Source organism: Phyllobates terribilis, unplaced genomic scaffold, assembly GCF_046119375.1.
Source record: "Phyllobates terribilis strain yellow unplaced genomic scaffold, ASM4611937v1 Scaffold_8__6_contigs__length_399053987, whole genome shotgun sequence".
Lineage (NCBI taxonomy): Eukaryota > Metazoa > Chordata > Amphibia > Anura > Dendrobatidae > Phyllobates > Phyllobates terribilis.
In genome coordinates, this window is record NW_027362768.1 from 283,988,721 (window position 1) to 284,002,953 (window position 14,233).

Consider the following 14,233-nt stretch of genomic DNA (forward strand, 5'->3'; position numbering starts at 1 on the left):
ACTTTTGTCAGCAGGTCTTATTACAGACTCTGAATAGGGCAGCTCTCTCCCTCTCCCTCAGCAGAAAGTCACAGCATGGTTAAAAAACGGGATCTTTTATGATTTTCTCATAATAAATAAAAAAGGACATGCAAGTCCTCCAAACTATTTTCCGTTTCTGTATAGGGGAGGTCCTAAATCTTTCTTGTTCTTTAGTTGATCACATGTCAAAAAGGCAAAGCATTTACTATGAACTTGCCTAAAAAAATATACACTTGGAGAGTAATATCATCATCTGCATGTAAATATTCCTTGACTCTAAGGGCTCGCTCACACTGTCGTATAACACGGCCGAATGCTATGTGATGTTTTATCGGATAGGACTCGGCCCTATGTTATACTATGGGACAGTGCAGATCTGCGATTATTGGCATGAGAAAATAATCTCATTCGATATTCGGACCATGTGCACCCATACAAGTCTACGGGTGCACGTAAAATATTGGACTGCACTCGGATGTCATCCAAGTGCAGTCCGATGAACACTCACAGAGACTATGGAGAAGATGGAGAAATTAAGTTCTCCATCTTCTCCATATCTGTGCTGCGAGAGAATCGGATCACACTCAGTTGAAGCTCTGACAGAGTTTGAGCCGAGTGTCATTAGCATAATTGGCCCTATTCTCTTGCATGAGAGAATATATGGTTTAGTGAGTGGACCCTAAAACTGAATAGTCGTGACGGACAGGCACCTCACAAGTGGGATCCATGTAGCTCTCAGATGTCATGTAGGTAGGGCTTCATTCCATGGGGTAGGGCTTAATTTCAAGGTATATAAAAAAAATGGACTTCAAATAAAAATTAAATGAACACAAAAAGTACTAATTGAATTATTTTTTTCGTATTTATGTTTGCAGCCCCTTTAAAAACCCTTTGAGGACCAAGGCACATATATGTCCCATAGTTTTAAACTGGAAAAAAATTTGATTGAATAAAATTTAAGGTCCTCCAAGGTTTAAGTAGGTCATAAATTCATATGAATACTTGCTCATACAATTGCACAAATGCAAAAGATGAAGAAGAACAGAATCAAAAATATGACATTAAGTGGAGCACTTACAGGTATTCAAGGTGAAAGAGACCAGCAAAGGCATCGTCTCGAATGACAGTAAATGAGTTAGAATTCAGCAAGCTGAAAATGAAGACAGCAGGTTAGAAGCGAACCAGACTTTATGGTGCTCTGAATTAGTCAAGCAGAATTTATTGACTGCTGTTGCAAAGCACTGAGACTCCCGCAGTGTATAGATGGAACCGTGCGGCCTCCCGCTGTGTATAGATGGCGCCGTGCGGCCTCCCGCTGTGTATAGATGGCACCGTATAGATGGCTACGTGCGGCCTCCTGCTGAGTATACGTGTATAGATGGCTACGTACGGCCTCCTGCTGAGTATAGATGCCGCACGGCGCTCCCCCCAGAGACAGCAGGAGGCCACACAGCACCATCTATACTCAGCGGGAGACCGCACGTAGCCATCTATACACAGCAGGAGGCCACACGGCGACATCTATACACAGCGGGGGGCGCACGTAGCCATCTATACACAGCGGGGGGCCGCACGGCGCCGTCTATACACAGTGGGGGGCCGCACGTAGCCATCTATACACAGCGGGGGGCCGCACGTAGCTATCTATACACAGCGGGAGGCCGCACGGCGCCCCCCCCAGAGACATCAGGAGGCCGCACGGCGCCAACTATACTCAGCAGGAGGCCGCATGCAGTCATACACACACACAAACATATACAGACACGCATAAACACATTTGAAACAAAAATACATACAAACAGACATCACACAATGACATCTGCCCACACACACACACACACACACACAAACAGACAGACATCACACACACACCTGCCCACACACACACACACCTGCCCACACACACACACACCTGCCCACACACACACACACCTGCCCACACACACTTGCCCACACACACATCTGTGTGTGTGTGTGTATAGTGTGTGTGTATGTATAGTGTGTGTGTATGTATAGTGTGTGTGTATGTATAGTGTGTGTGTATGTATAGTGTGTGTATGTATAGTGTGTATAATGTGTGTATGTATAGTGTGTGTGTATGTATAGTGTGTGTGTGTGTATAATTTGTGTGTGTGTATTTTTTTTTTAAGTTAAAAACAAGTAAAATGCATGTGGCATCAATATCAAGACTCCAGATATAAGGGCCTATTCACACTGAATTTTGCAATGAATTAATCTCCTCTTTCCAGGCTTCTATCTAAATCCCTGAAAAATGGCATTCAGATGGGCCTTGACATAGCCATTGATTTGAACAAAGGCAAACCGAGGCTAAAGTCTGAATCTTTAGGCTCCATTTGCTCTGCTTTCAGATGTCTCATTTCAGACAGCACAATCCTGAAATTCAGGGATTCAGTTGTAAGCCTTGTGTAAAGACCTGAATGCAGCGCTGAATGTAGTGTGAATAGGTCCTTACATCCTACACCACCTCAGGGGATTGTTGTTATGGAATATTGCCCCTGGGTGGCCGCAGTTATGACCACCACCAGGGCTCGCGGTCACCCACCCTAGCTTTGGTATTCTGGGGAGCTGGTATAATGAATATCTGAGAAGAGCCCTAGAGAAGCAAGAACATTGGACAACCAAGAGGTGGTGGCCTCAAGTCAGGTGTAGTGTTCAACAGGGCAAGACTTTCTAACCTGCCCACACACACACACACACACACACATACACACACACACACGCACACGCACACACACATATACACACACCTGCCCACACAGACACACACACACACCTGCCCACACACACACACACACCTGCCCACACAGGCACCTGCCCACAAACACACACACACCTGCCCCCCACACACACACATATACACACACACACACACCTGCCTACAAACACACACACACACCTGCCCACAAACACACACACACACCTGCCCACAAACACACACACACACCTGCCCACACACACACACACACACCTGCCCACACACACACACCTGCCCACACACACACACATATACACACACACACACCTGCCCACACAGACACCTGCCCACAAACACACACACACCTGCCCACACACACACCTGCCCACACACACACCTGCCCACACACACACACATATACACACACACACACATATACACACACATACACCTGCCCACACACACACACACCTGCCCACACACACCTGCCCACAAACACACACACACACCTGCCCAAACACACATCTGCCCACACACACACACACACACACACACACATACACACAAACTCACCATCCCCCGGCTCCATTCCTCCTGCCTGCTCTGTCTCTTTTCCGGTGCAGCACTGCAGGCCGGGGCGCACTGCGTGACGTCACAGCTAGGAGACACAGCCGCGCACAGGGCCGTGTCTCCTAGCAGTGACGCGGCCGGGCCAGCACAGGGAAATTAACTGCTGCAGTGCTGGCCCGGCCGATGAAGAAGTAGCGGCGGCCGCTGCTGGGGGAGCGGTCCGGGCCCCCCCCCTCCCGCCACTGCTACCGCTATGTGCCGCGGCGGCCCGCACATACTGTATAATGAGGGCAATCCGGCATTAGACACCCCGCCTGGAGCCGCGGGCCCCCTGCCGGCTCGCGGCCCCGGGCGGTAGCCCGGATTGCCCTCATTATAATCCGCCTATGTCTATAACCACCGGACTGTCCGCCCCTTATTAGTTATAACTGTCACACTGTCCACCCTTATTAGCTGTAACCAGCACACTCTCAGTCTTTATTAAGTATAATCACCACACTGCTAGCCCTTTTAGTAGCTAAAACTGCTACACTGTCTGCCTTTATGAACTACAATTGCCACTCTGCACACCCTTGCGAACAACTGCCACACTGTCCACTCCTTCTTGGTACAACTGACACATTGTACATCCTTATTAGCTATAACCACTAGTGATGAGCAAGCACTAAAATGCTCGGGTACTCGTTGCTCCGGTCGAGCACATTGGAATACTCGGGTTCTCGACCCGAGCAATTAGCCCAATGTAAGTCTATGGGAAACTCGAGCATTTTTCATGCGGCTCCCCCCGGCCGGCTGCAGAGGGCCTAAAAATTGTCCAAATTGATGGGAACAGTGCTCAAATGACATGGGAACAGCATGGGGAAGACCCCTGGAAGCATCTCTGACTCCCAGATAACTGCTGTCAACAACGTTCTCAGAGTATTACGCCACTCTTATGGACTCACAATAAAACAAACAAAAAGGAAACCAAAATGGATCAACCTGGGAAATATGTTAAGGAACATCCTTTCCAGGGTAATGACTTGTATAGAAGGCAAAATAAATAACCAAAAACAAAAATACTCCTCCACACCTTGGGCTATGTTCACACGTAGCATTTTTGATGCGTTTTTGCACTTTTGCATTGCTTTCAACCAAGACAAATGCATTCACCAGGAAATGTCATTTTAACATTTTACAACCTTATCTGGCCATGTGGTGTGTGACACATCATGAGACACATGCATACAGTGCTGAAAAGACATGGGAACAGCGTGGGGAAGACCTCTGGAAGCATCTCTGACTTCCAGGTCACTGCCTAAAAGTGTGCCCATCATAAGTGATCCTTGGCGCATGCAAAGCTGCCTCCCGCCATGCACCTGTTGTTGCAGACTTGCAACAATCACCGTCCACGTCCTTGTCCCAGTGCAGCATTCAGTCGTCCCTACCCCATTCCTTGGAATGCAAGCGCAAATATGCTGCCAGCCACCCACCAACCCACAGGCTGCAATACTATACTGCCAATTTTTTGACAGCTGCTTGCACTTGAAATGTGGCCTTTTAGGCTCGTAGAGGCAGAAGCTGTCCACAATCTTATGGCGGCGGCGACCGGGTATCCATACTCGGTCCCCAGCCGCCACTATTTGTCCCGGTGTCGTCTTCACCTTCCACAAGCACGGGTCCCCCAACATTACTCGTGCCCTCCTCAGTGCACTTACTGGGAAGGACCGCCTAACCACAAACACGTGGACAGTTGAATGTGGCCAGGGACGCTATGGAGCCAGTCCACAGCTTCTTTTGCTGAGTTGTATTTCACCACAGCCATATTCTTTAGCTTGGTGAAAGGACTTGGGAAACCATATCTACCCAGCTGTCATTTCTCCCCGGAAGTCCTCTAAAGCTGCTTTCACTTGAAATGTGGCCTTTTAGGCTCGTGGAGGCGGAAGCTTTTCATAACCTCATGCCGGCGGCGGCCGGGTGTCCATATTCAGTCCCCAGCTGCCACTGTTTCTCCCGGTGTCGTCTCTGCCTTCCACAAGCACGGGTCCCACAACATTACCCGTGCCCTCCCCAGTGAACTTACTGGGAAGGACCGCCTAACCACAAACACGTTGACAGGTGAATGTGGCCAGGGACAGTACGGAGCCAGTCCACAGCTTTTTTTGCTGAGAGTTGGATTTCACCACAGCCATATTCTTTATCTCTTTGAAAGGACTGGCATAGAGGGAAACCGTATCTACTCTGGGTGTCATTTCTCCCAGGAAGTCCTCTAAAGCAGCTTTTGCAGAAGCAACGGCAGCCCATCCAACATCAACTCGCACTTCTCAGTGGTGCTTTGACACACAAACATCTTTCTTTGCGCATTTAATTTCATGACTACAGAGTTGGGCAATGGCCTGATCTGCAATTCGGTTTGAGAAATAACATGCATAAGCATGTCCACATTAAAAAAACAGCCATAGAGTGTCTGGGAACCTTCCCCCACACTTTCCTTAGCCAGGGCTGCTTCTCTGCAGGGTTGGACGGGCCCACCAGAGAACCGGAGACTCCTCCGGTGGGCCCTGGCTTCTCCTTCAGGAGAATTCATAGTGCCGAGGTGAGGCCATGATGATGATAAAGGCCACCATCTGCTTAGTTTTCTGTTACTTGGAATGCAAGCGCAAGTATGCAGCCAGCCACTCACCCACATGCTGTAATACTAAATTGCCAGATTTCTGGGCAGCTGCTTGCGCTTGAAATGTGGCCTTTTAGGCTCGTGGAGGCAGAAGCTTTTCACAACCTCATGCCTCCTGCCTCGTGTCCATACTCGGTCCCCATCCATCACTATTTCTCCCAGTGTTGTCTCCGCCTTCTACAAGCGCAGGTCCCTGAACATTACTGCTGGTACTTTTCTGTGGGAATTTGCTTGCCTCCTACCAGCCTGGAATATTTCCAGTAAACTATGGTACGACGCCATGCTATTAGCACTGCCCCCAGTAACAGTAGCGAAGCCATCCCCAATTTCTTTCTCAGGAATTTTATTTGGTAGACTGAGTGGCTGCCCAAATACATTAGTTTCTCACAAAGGAGCTGAAGATAGAGTGGCAGTAGGTGCAAGTTTCTCCGGCCTGATAGATATTAGAGGGTGAACGGCTGCACATTGGATCAGTGGTTAGCACTGAAGCCTTGCAGCGCTGGGATCCTGGGTTCAAATCCCAGCAAGGACAACATCTGCATGGACTTTGTATGTTCTCCCCGTGTTTGCGTGGGTTTCCACCTCAGTAAAAAAGCAGACATAGAGTGTCCGGGAACCTTCCCACACACTTTTCTTAGCCAGGACTGCTTCTCGGCAGGGTTGGACGGTACCACCAGAGAATCCTCTGGTGTGCCCTGGCTTCTACATCAGTAGAGTTCATGATAGCACTAACTTTGCAGCTGCTATGGGGCTCTTGAGCAGGGGAGAAAGGTGAGCCCTCAGAATCAAATCCTCTGGTGGGCCCAGTGTTTTTCAATCTGAAACAGCTTCTCAGTGGGAGTTGTATTTCACCACAGCCATATTCTTTAGCTCGGTGAAAGGACTGGCATAGAGGGAAACCGTATCTACTCCAGCTGTCATTTCTCCGTCACCAGGTTCCGCCCATTGTCACACACGACCATGCCTGGCTGTATGTTCAGCTGTGAGAGCCACAGATCAAGCTGCTGTGTTGCAGCTTTCAACAACTCTGCAGCGCTGGGCGGTTTGTCACCTAAGCATTAAGCATGTTATCTTCAGCACAGCCTGTTGCCGCTTGGCCAAGGCAGTGCTGCAGTGCTTTAAGCTTGTGACTGATGTGGTCATTTTGGAGATGGAGGAGGAGTTGCAGGAGCTGAACAATGTGATTACATTGAGGTTACATTGGCGACTCTGTTTTTATACTAAAGAAAGATCCTACTGTTTTGTTTTTTTTTACGTTATTTTTTAAGGCAAATGCATTCACCGGGAAATGTCATTTTAACATTTTACAACCTTATCTGGCAATGTGGTGTGTGACACATCATCAGACACATCCTGTTTCATTGATGATGGAGGGACTCTGAAAGACACATAGAGCAGGGCCACAGTAACGAGTACGACATGTTCCCATTAGAAAGGAGAGAGTCTGCTGTACAGTTATAGCGTATGCAGTGAGTCCTACGGCTGACACAATTTAGGAAAAACCCCACTAAGAAATTAAAGACACATAAAGCAGGGCCACAGTAACGACAAATTCCCATTAGAAAGGAGAGAGTCTGCTATACAGTTATAGGGTATGCAGTGAGTCTAAAGGCTGACCAAATTTAGGAAAAACCCCACTAAGAAGTTAAAGACACATAGAGCAGGGCCACAGTAACGACAATTCCCATTAGAAAGGAGAGAGTCTGCTATACAGTTATAGGGTATGCAGTGAGTCTAACGGCTGACCAAATTTAGGAAAAACCCCACTAAGAATTTAAAGACACAGAGCAGGGCCACAGTAACAAGTACGACATGTTTCCATCAGAAAGGAGCGGGTCTGATATACAGTTATAGGATATGCAGTGAGTCCAATGGCTGACCAAATTTAGGAAAAACCTCACTAACAATTTAAAAAGACATAGAGCAGGGCCACAGTAACAACAAATTCCCATTAGAAAGAAGAGTCTCCCATAGTATTATCCTATGCAGTGAATGCAAGGGCTGCCAAAAATTTGGAGGCACTTCAATGCCCCTTGGAAGAGACATGGAGGTCAGAGGGCCTCCTCAAAACAATGTTTCCACTATTAGGAAGTGGGTCTCCCATAGTGTTGGCCTATGCAGTGAATGCAAGGGTTGCCAAAAAATTGGAGGCACTCCAATGCCCCTTGGAAGAGACATGGAGGAGGGCCTCATAAAAAAATGTTCCCATTAGAAAGGAGCGGGCCTCCTATACTTGTAATGCCCATGCACTAAGTGTATGGGCTGACAAACATTTACCCCTGGGGGTATAAATGAACATACTGTATAAAAAAATTTTTTTATGGGCATCATAAACACCTTTTAAAAAATTACGTGGGTGTTGCATCACGGACCACGGTCACCCTGGTGATATGGTGGTGGAGGATGAGGAGAAGGAGGAGGACAAGAGCAAATAGCCAAAATCAGGAAGCGTATACCCATGTCTTGGTGTGAAAAGGTGCATGGGAATACACCTCCCAAGGAAAAGACACTGGATTTGAGTTTGTTACGCTGCTATCATTCGGTGGTGTTGAGAAGTCTGACCCAATCCAGCCCTTGTTAATTTTTATAAGAGTCAGCCTGTCAGCATTTTCAATTGACAGGCAGATGCACTTATCAGTTATAATTCCACCAGCGGCACTAAAAACCCGCTCTGATAAAACGCTGGCGGCAGGGCAGGCCAGGACCTCCAAGGCATAGAGAGCCAGTTAATTCCACGTATCCAGCTTGGATACCCAATAATTATAAGGCACAGAGGAATCACGGAGGACGTTGGTACAGTCGGCAAGGTACTCCCTCAGCATCTTCCCAAACTTTGCACTCCTTGTGAGAGAACACCGCGCCTCAGGGCCTGTGCGATGGGAGGGGCTGAGAAAACTCTCCCAGATCTTTGACAGTGTTCCCCTGCCTCTGCTGGATTGAAGTTGTGTCTCTCTCGCCTGTACTCCTTGGTTGTCCAACGAAGTGTGCCCTCTGCCGCCAGCGTTTTCAGATGGGAATTTTTTTTAATAGTTCCGCAACAAGGGCCTTCTGGTACAGCCCCATTTTTGTAGACCTGTCCGCCTCAGGAATAAGAGATATAAAGTTCTCATAGAGTGGGTCTAGAAGTGTCACCAACCAGTAATGACTGTCACCCAAAATTTTGAGAACACGAGGGTCATGGGAAAGGCAGCGTAACATAAACTCAGCCATGCGTGCCACACTACTAACAGGCAAGACTTCCATGTCCTCACCAAGAGGATGACTGATCATGCTCTCCTCCTCCTCCTCCACTCTGTCCTCTGGCCATCCACGCTGAACAGACGGTATGATAGCTGTGCAGGTAGTACCGTCTATAGCGCATGAAACTAGCTCCTGTCCTTCCTCCTCCTCCTCTTCCTCATTGTCACCCAATGTAATCACCCTGTATGGTTCCTTGCTCCATCTCATCGTGCTCCGCCTGCAATGCATCCTCTTTGATTGTTAGCAGAGAGCGTTTCAGAAGACAGAGAAGCGGGATGGTTACGCTAATTATGGCATCATCACCGCTCACCATCTTGGTGGAGTCCTCAAAGTTTTGGAGGATGGTACATATGTTTGACATCCATGTCCACTCCTGAGGTCTTATGTGTGGAGTCTGAACTGAATACCGACGGCCTTGTTGATTCTGGTAATCAACAACTGCCCTCTTCTGCTCACAAATCCTTCCCAACATCTGCAGTGTAGAGTTCCAACGTATGGGGACATCACACACCAGTCTGTGAGCCGGAAGCTGCAAACGCTGCTGAAACACGTCAAGGGTGGCGGAAGCTGTAGCTGACTTTCTAAAATGGGCACACAGGCGGCGCACTTTAACAAACAGATCCAGCAGCTCTGGGTAGGATTTGAGAAACCACTGAACCACGAGGTTAAGCACATGGACCAGGCATAGTACGTGTGTGAGCTCGCCTCGCCTCAGAGCCGCCACCAGGTTCCGGTCATTGTCACACACCACCATGCCTGGCTGTAGGTTCAGCAGTGTGAGCCCCAGATCTGTCTGCTCTTTCAGAACTGTCCACAACTCTTCAGCATTGTGCGGTTTGTCACCTAAACATATTAGCTTCAGCACAGCCTGTTGCCGCTTGGCCGAGGCAGTGCTGCAGTGCTACCAGCTTGTGACTGATGTGGTAATTTCAGAGATGGAGGCTGAAGAGGAGGAGGAGGAGGCTGAGGAGGATGAGGTGCAGGAGCTGTAGACCGTGGGGGCGACCCTGATTGACATAGGGCCCGCAATAATTGGCGTCGGGAGGACGTGTTCCATCCCAAGGTCAGACTGGGTCCCGGCTTCCACTATGTTAACACAGTATGCAGTTTGCGAGATGTACCATCCCTGCCCACAAGCACTTGTCCACGTGTCCATGGTTAGGTGGACTTTACCGGTAACTGCGTTGTTGAGAGCAGGGCTAATGTTTAAGGACACTTGCTTGTGTAATGCGGGGACGGCACACCAGTAGAAATAGTGGCGGCTGGGGACCGAGTACCGAGGGACGGCCACCGCCATCAGGTTGCGGAATGCTTCCGTCTCCACGAGCCTAAAAGGCAAAATTTCGAGCGCAAGCAGTCGTGAAATGTGAGAATTTAGTAGTGTGGCCTGTGGGGCATTGGCTGTATATTTGTGCTTGCGTTCCAAGGACTGGGGTATGGACAACTGAACGCTGCACTGGGACAAGGACATAGACGTCCATCCTGATGCTGCTACTTGAGAGTGCGCAATGACAGGTTCAGGGCAGGAGGCATCTTCGCATGCACAATGTACAGGGGATTGGCTTGCACGCACAACAGCGGAAGAAGCAATGGTGCCACCTGCAGACAGTGTTCCTGGACCCTGGGGTTCGGCCCACAAAGTCGGTTGCTTTGCTGACATGTGCCTGATCATGCTGGTGGTGGTCAGGCTGGTCGTTTTGCCACCCCTGCTGATGCTGGCCTGGCAGGTGGTACAAATGGCCTTTTTGGGGTTATCGGCAGAGTCTTTAAAAAACAACCAGACTCGAGAAGACCTAACAGTTGCACTGGCAACTTCTTTCGTGTTGGTCTTACAGGGAACGGTTGCCTGCCTTCTGTCTGCGGCCACCACACTGCTTCTTCCTGCCTGTTGGGGTGCTCTGCCTCCCTCCCACTGTATGCTGCTGACCTCACTCAGCATCTCCTCCTGCCAGGTTGGGTCACTATTTCATCCACCACCTCGTCTTCCACTTTCGCACCCTGGTCCTCCTCCTGACTTTCTTGCAATTGTGTCTCATCATCGTCCACCTCTTCTGACACTTTCCCACCGTCGCCTTCGTGTGACCGTGGCTGCTCAAATATTTGGGCATCGCTACACGCAATATCCTCTTGCCCCGCTTCAAGTGGACCGGACGAGAGGCCCGAATCTATAGATGGAAAAGTGAACAGCTCTTCAGAGTGTCCAAGTGTGGGATCAGTTGTCTCCGGGCACTCGGCATGGTGGGAGGAAGGAGGATCAGGGTGAGGAATATGCAGTCTAGACTCACGGCTACTGAGACTTGACCATGTGGAAGACAGGGTGGTAGTGGCGGTGGTGGCTAAGTGACTGGAAGCATTATCCGCTATCCAACCAACAACCTTTTGACACTGCTCTGGGTTCAATAGGGGTGTGCTGCGGTCCCCTAAGAATTGGGACAGGAAGGTCTGGCGAGAAGATGTGGGTGTTTGTTGTGGCACAATTTCAGCTTGCCCACGGCCTTGTCCTCGGCCTCTGCATGCACCATCACCATCACGTCCAGTTCCCCGTCCCTTGCCACGTGCCTTGCCCAATTTAAATGGAGGACAGTATCTTCCACGCTCACTACAATTGACTGAGTTTGGAGCGAACTTATATGTGATCCGTGTGACGGAGAAAACAGAGTTTTAAATACCTGGCCTGTAGGTAAGTAGCTTGAGTAGCAAACTGCTGTGAATTGCTTCACTGATGGAAATTTTTAATGGAGGCCAGAAATGGCAGTATTTTCTGACAACATATATGTGATCCGTGTGACGGAAAAAACAGAGTTTTAAATATCTGGCCTGTATGTAACTAGTTTGAACAGCAAACTGAAGGAGATTTTTAATGGAGGCCAGAAATGGCAGTATTTTCTGACAATGTATATGTGATCCATGTGACGGAGAAAACAGAGTTTTCGATACCTGGTCTGTAGGTAACTAGTTTGAACAGCAAACTGGTGTGAATTGATTCACTGACACACTGAAAGAAATATTTAATGGACGCCAGAAATGGCAGTATTTTCTGACAACGTATATGTGATCCTTGTGACGGAGAAAACAGAGTTTTAAATACCTGGCCTGTAGGTTACTAGTTTTGTAAAGGACATATTGATATTCATGCTATGGCAACTCCATTTTGTCTGCTTGCTTCAAAATCATGTTATTATACTCTTTGCATAACATACATTCTTTCCTTCTTTCCTCTTGATTCACATGCAACTTTCCCACACTAACCTTTTCTCTCAGGAACATTCTATGAGACACCCTGCTCCTGCTATCCAGCTAGTCTGAGCCGGGATGTATAACCTTGTAGCTTTCCATCGTACACCGAACTAGCGATAATATGACCATATGTGTATTTCCGTAATAATTGTACTAACATTGGTTCAAGCTTGTAGTATGTAGCTGTAGGTGATTGGCTATTGATAAACTCAAAACAATATAAAATGCTAAGTAGAAATAAACGGGATTAAAGATTCTTGAATCCCCCCTACAGAGCTTTGCCTCCGTCTGGTTTTCTATTGGATTGCGCAATCAACCTTGTAACATAATAATTCGACACTCACTTGGTCAACCGTGAAGGGTCATTACTGCCCTCCCTCAACAGCTTGGTGCCGTGACTCGGATCCCTAACCAGGGACGCCCCACCACCCCTGGACGTCCACAAAGAGAGACTTGCTTTCGGCCTCCCCCACTGGAATTGGGACTGATCATCCCCCACAAAAGCCATGGTAAGTGCACGAGTTCTTTACTAGGGATACTGACCGTTTGGCGTGGTTTCACAAGAACTGCCAAGAACAATGATTGAAGTGCGGCATTTATAAGTATGAATGCTGCACACAAACACACACACTTTATGTTACACACACACACTGTTACACACATACACACGCAAGGTATGTTACACAAATACACACTGTATGTCACACACACTGTATGCTGCACACACTGTATGTTACACACGTGTCATTAAACTTACAAACAATACATACATATACATACACACAAAACAAGCATAAAATATACACACTTCAATATACAACACACATACACAGTATACAGTACACACATACACAGAAAGTGTAGAGAACTTACCATGCTCCCTCATCTCCAGATGCTTCATACTCCCATAGGATGAAAGACCTTTGGTCACATGGCCATCAAGTCACCAAAGGTCTTTCTCCATGTCTAATCTTTGAAACTGCACTGATAATGCGAATACCTCCATTATCTATGTAGTTTTTGGCTTTTAAAAGCTGTGGGTCTGAGGAGTAGCTAAGGGTTCAGATCAAGTGTTTGAAAAACATCTGAGTGGCGTCTAACCTAGGTAACCATGTTTAGAACTACTGTAGTGCACATTAATCATAGTGAGGAAAGGCGAACCTCAGCCGATGACAATGCTGTTTTTGAAAAAAAACACTATATAAAAAACAAGACTTATATTACTACAATACAGTGACCATATAGTAGTAGATACCATTTCAGCAGAACATATTAAGAGGTAACAATACAGTTATGTTAGTTTACTTACAGGCGACATTATTTCTGATGGAGTCGTTTACTTTTCTATTTTTTCCATCTAGCCCAGACCGCAATGTCAACTTCTACATCCACAACTCATCTGTGGAATTTAAAACAGAAACACTTTTTTTTCTCACATTTCCAGTACTGTCGTCATTTATTCCCAACCACCACAAACTCTCCATCATTTTACTACCCCAATGCTCAGTCTGCTGTTGCCGTATTTCATCTTTGTGCCCCACATAATAGTGCCCACTCCTGTGCACTTTACATAGTAAAACACCCCCTTGGTGCTCCTTAGATGGTAAAATTCCCCCCACCATAACATTAATGCCATCTCTGAGTGCCATAGAAAGTGACAGTGCTCACATTTTCCCCCTAAAAAATAGTAATGCTTCCTTTGTCCTACTTTGACAAGTATAATACCCTGTGTGCTGTTATAATGTAATAAAGCCTCTTAAGTGCTTACTTAACATTCAATATTGTCTCCTGAGTGC

At 47.6% G+C, this 14,233-nt stretch overlaps 1 long non-coding RNA gene across 2 annotated transcripts in view; it reads left to right on the top strand.

The window, feature by feature from the left end:
* LOC141157285 (uncharacterized) overlaps positions 1-14,233 on the top strand; it is a 108,216-nt gene that overhangs the window by 60,360 nt on the left and 33,623 nt on the right. For both annotated transcript variants that reach the window (XR_012247777.1, XR_012247776.1), the window contains one exon: positions 12,823-12,946. This is a non-coding gene — a long non-coding RNA (uncharacterized lncRNA). The remainder of the gene's footprint in view (positions 1-12,822; positions 12,947-14,233) is intronic.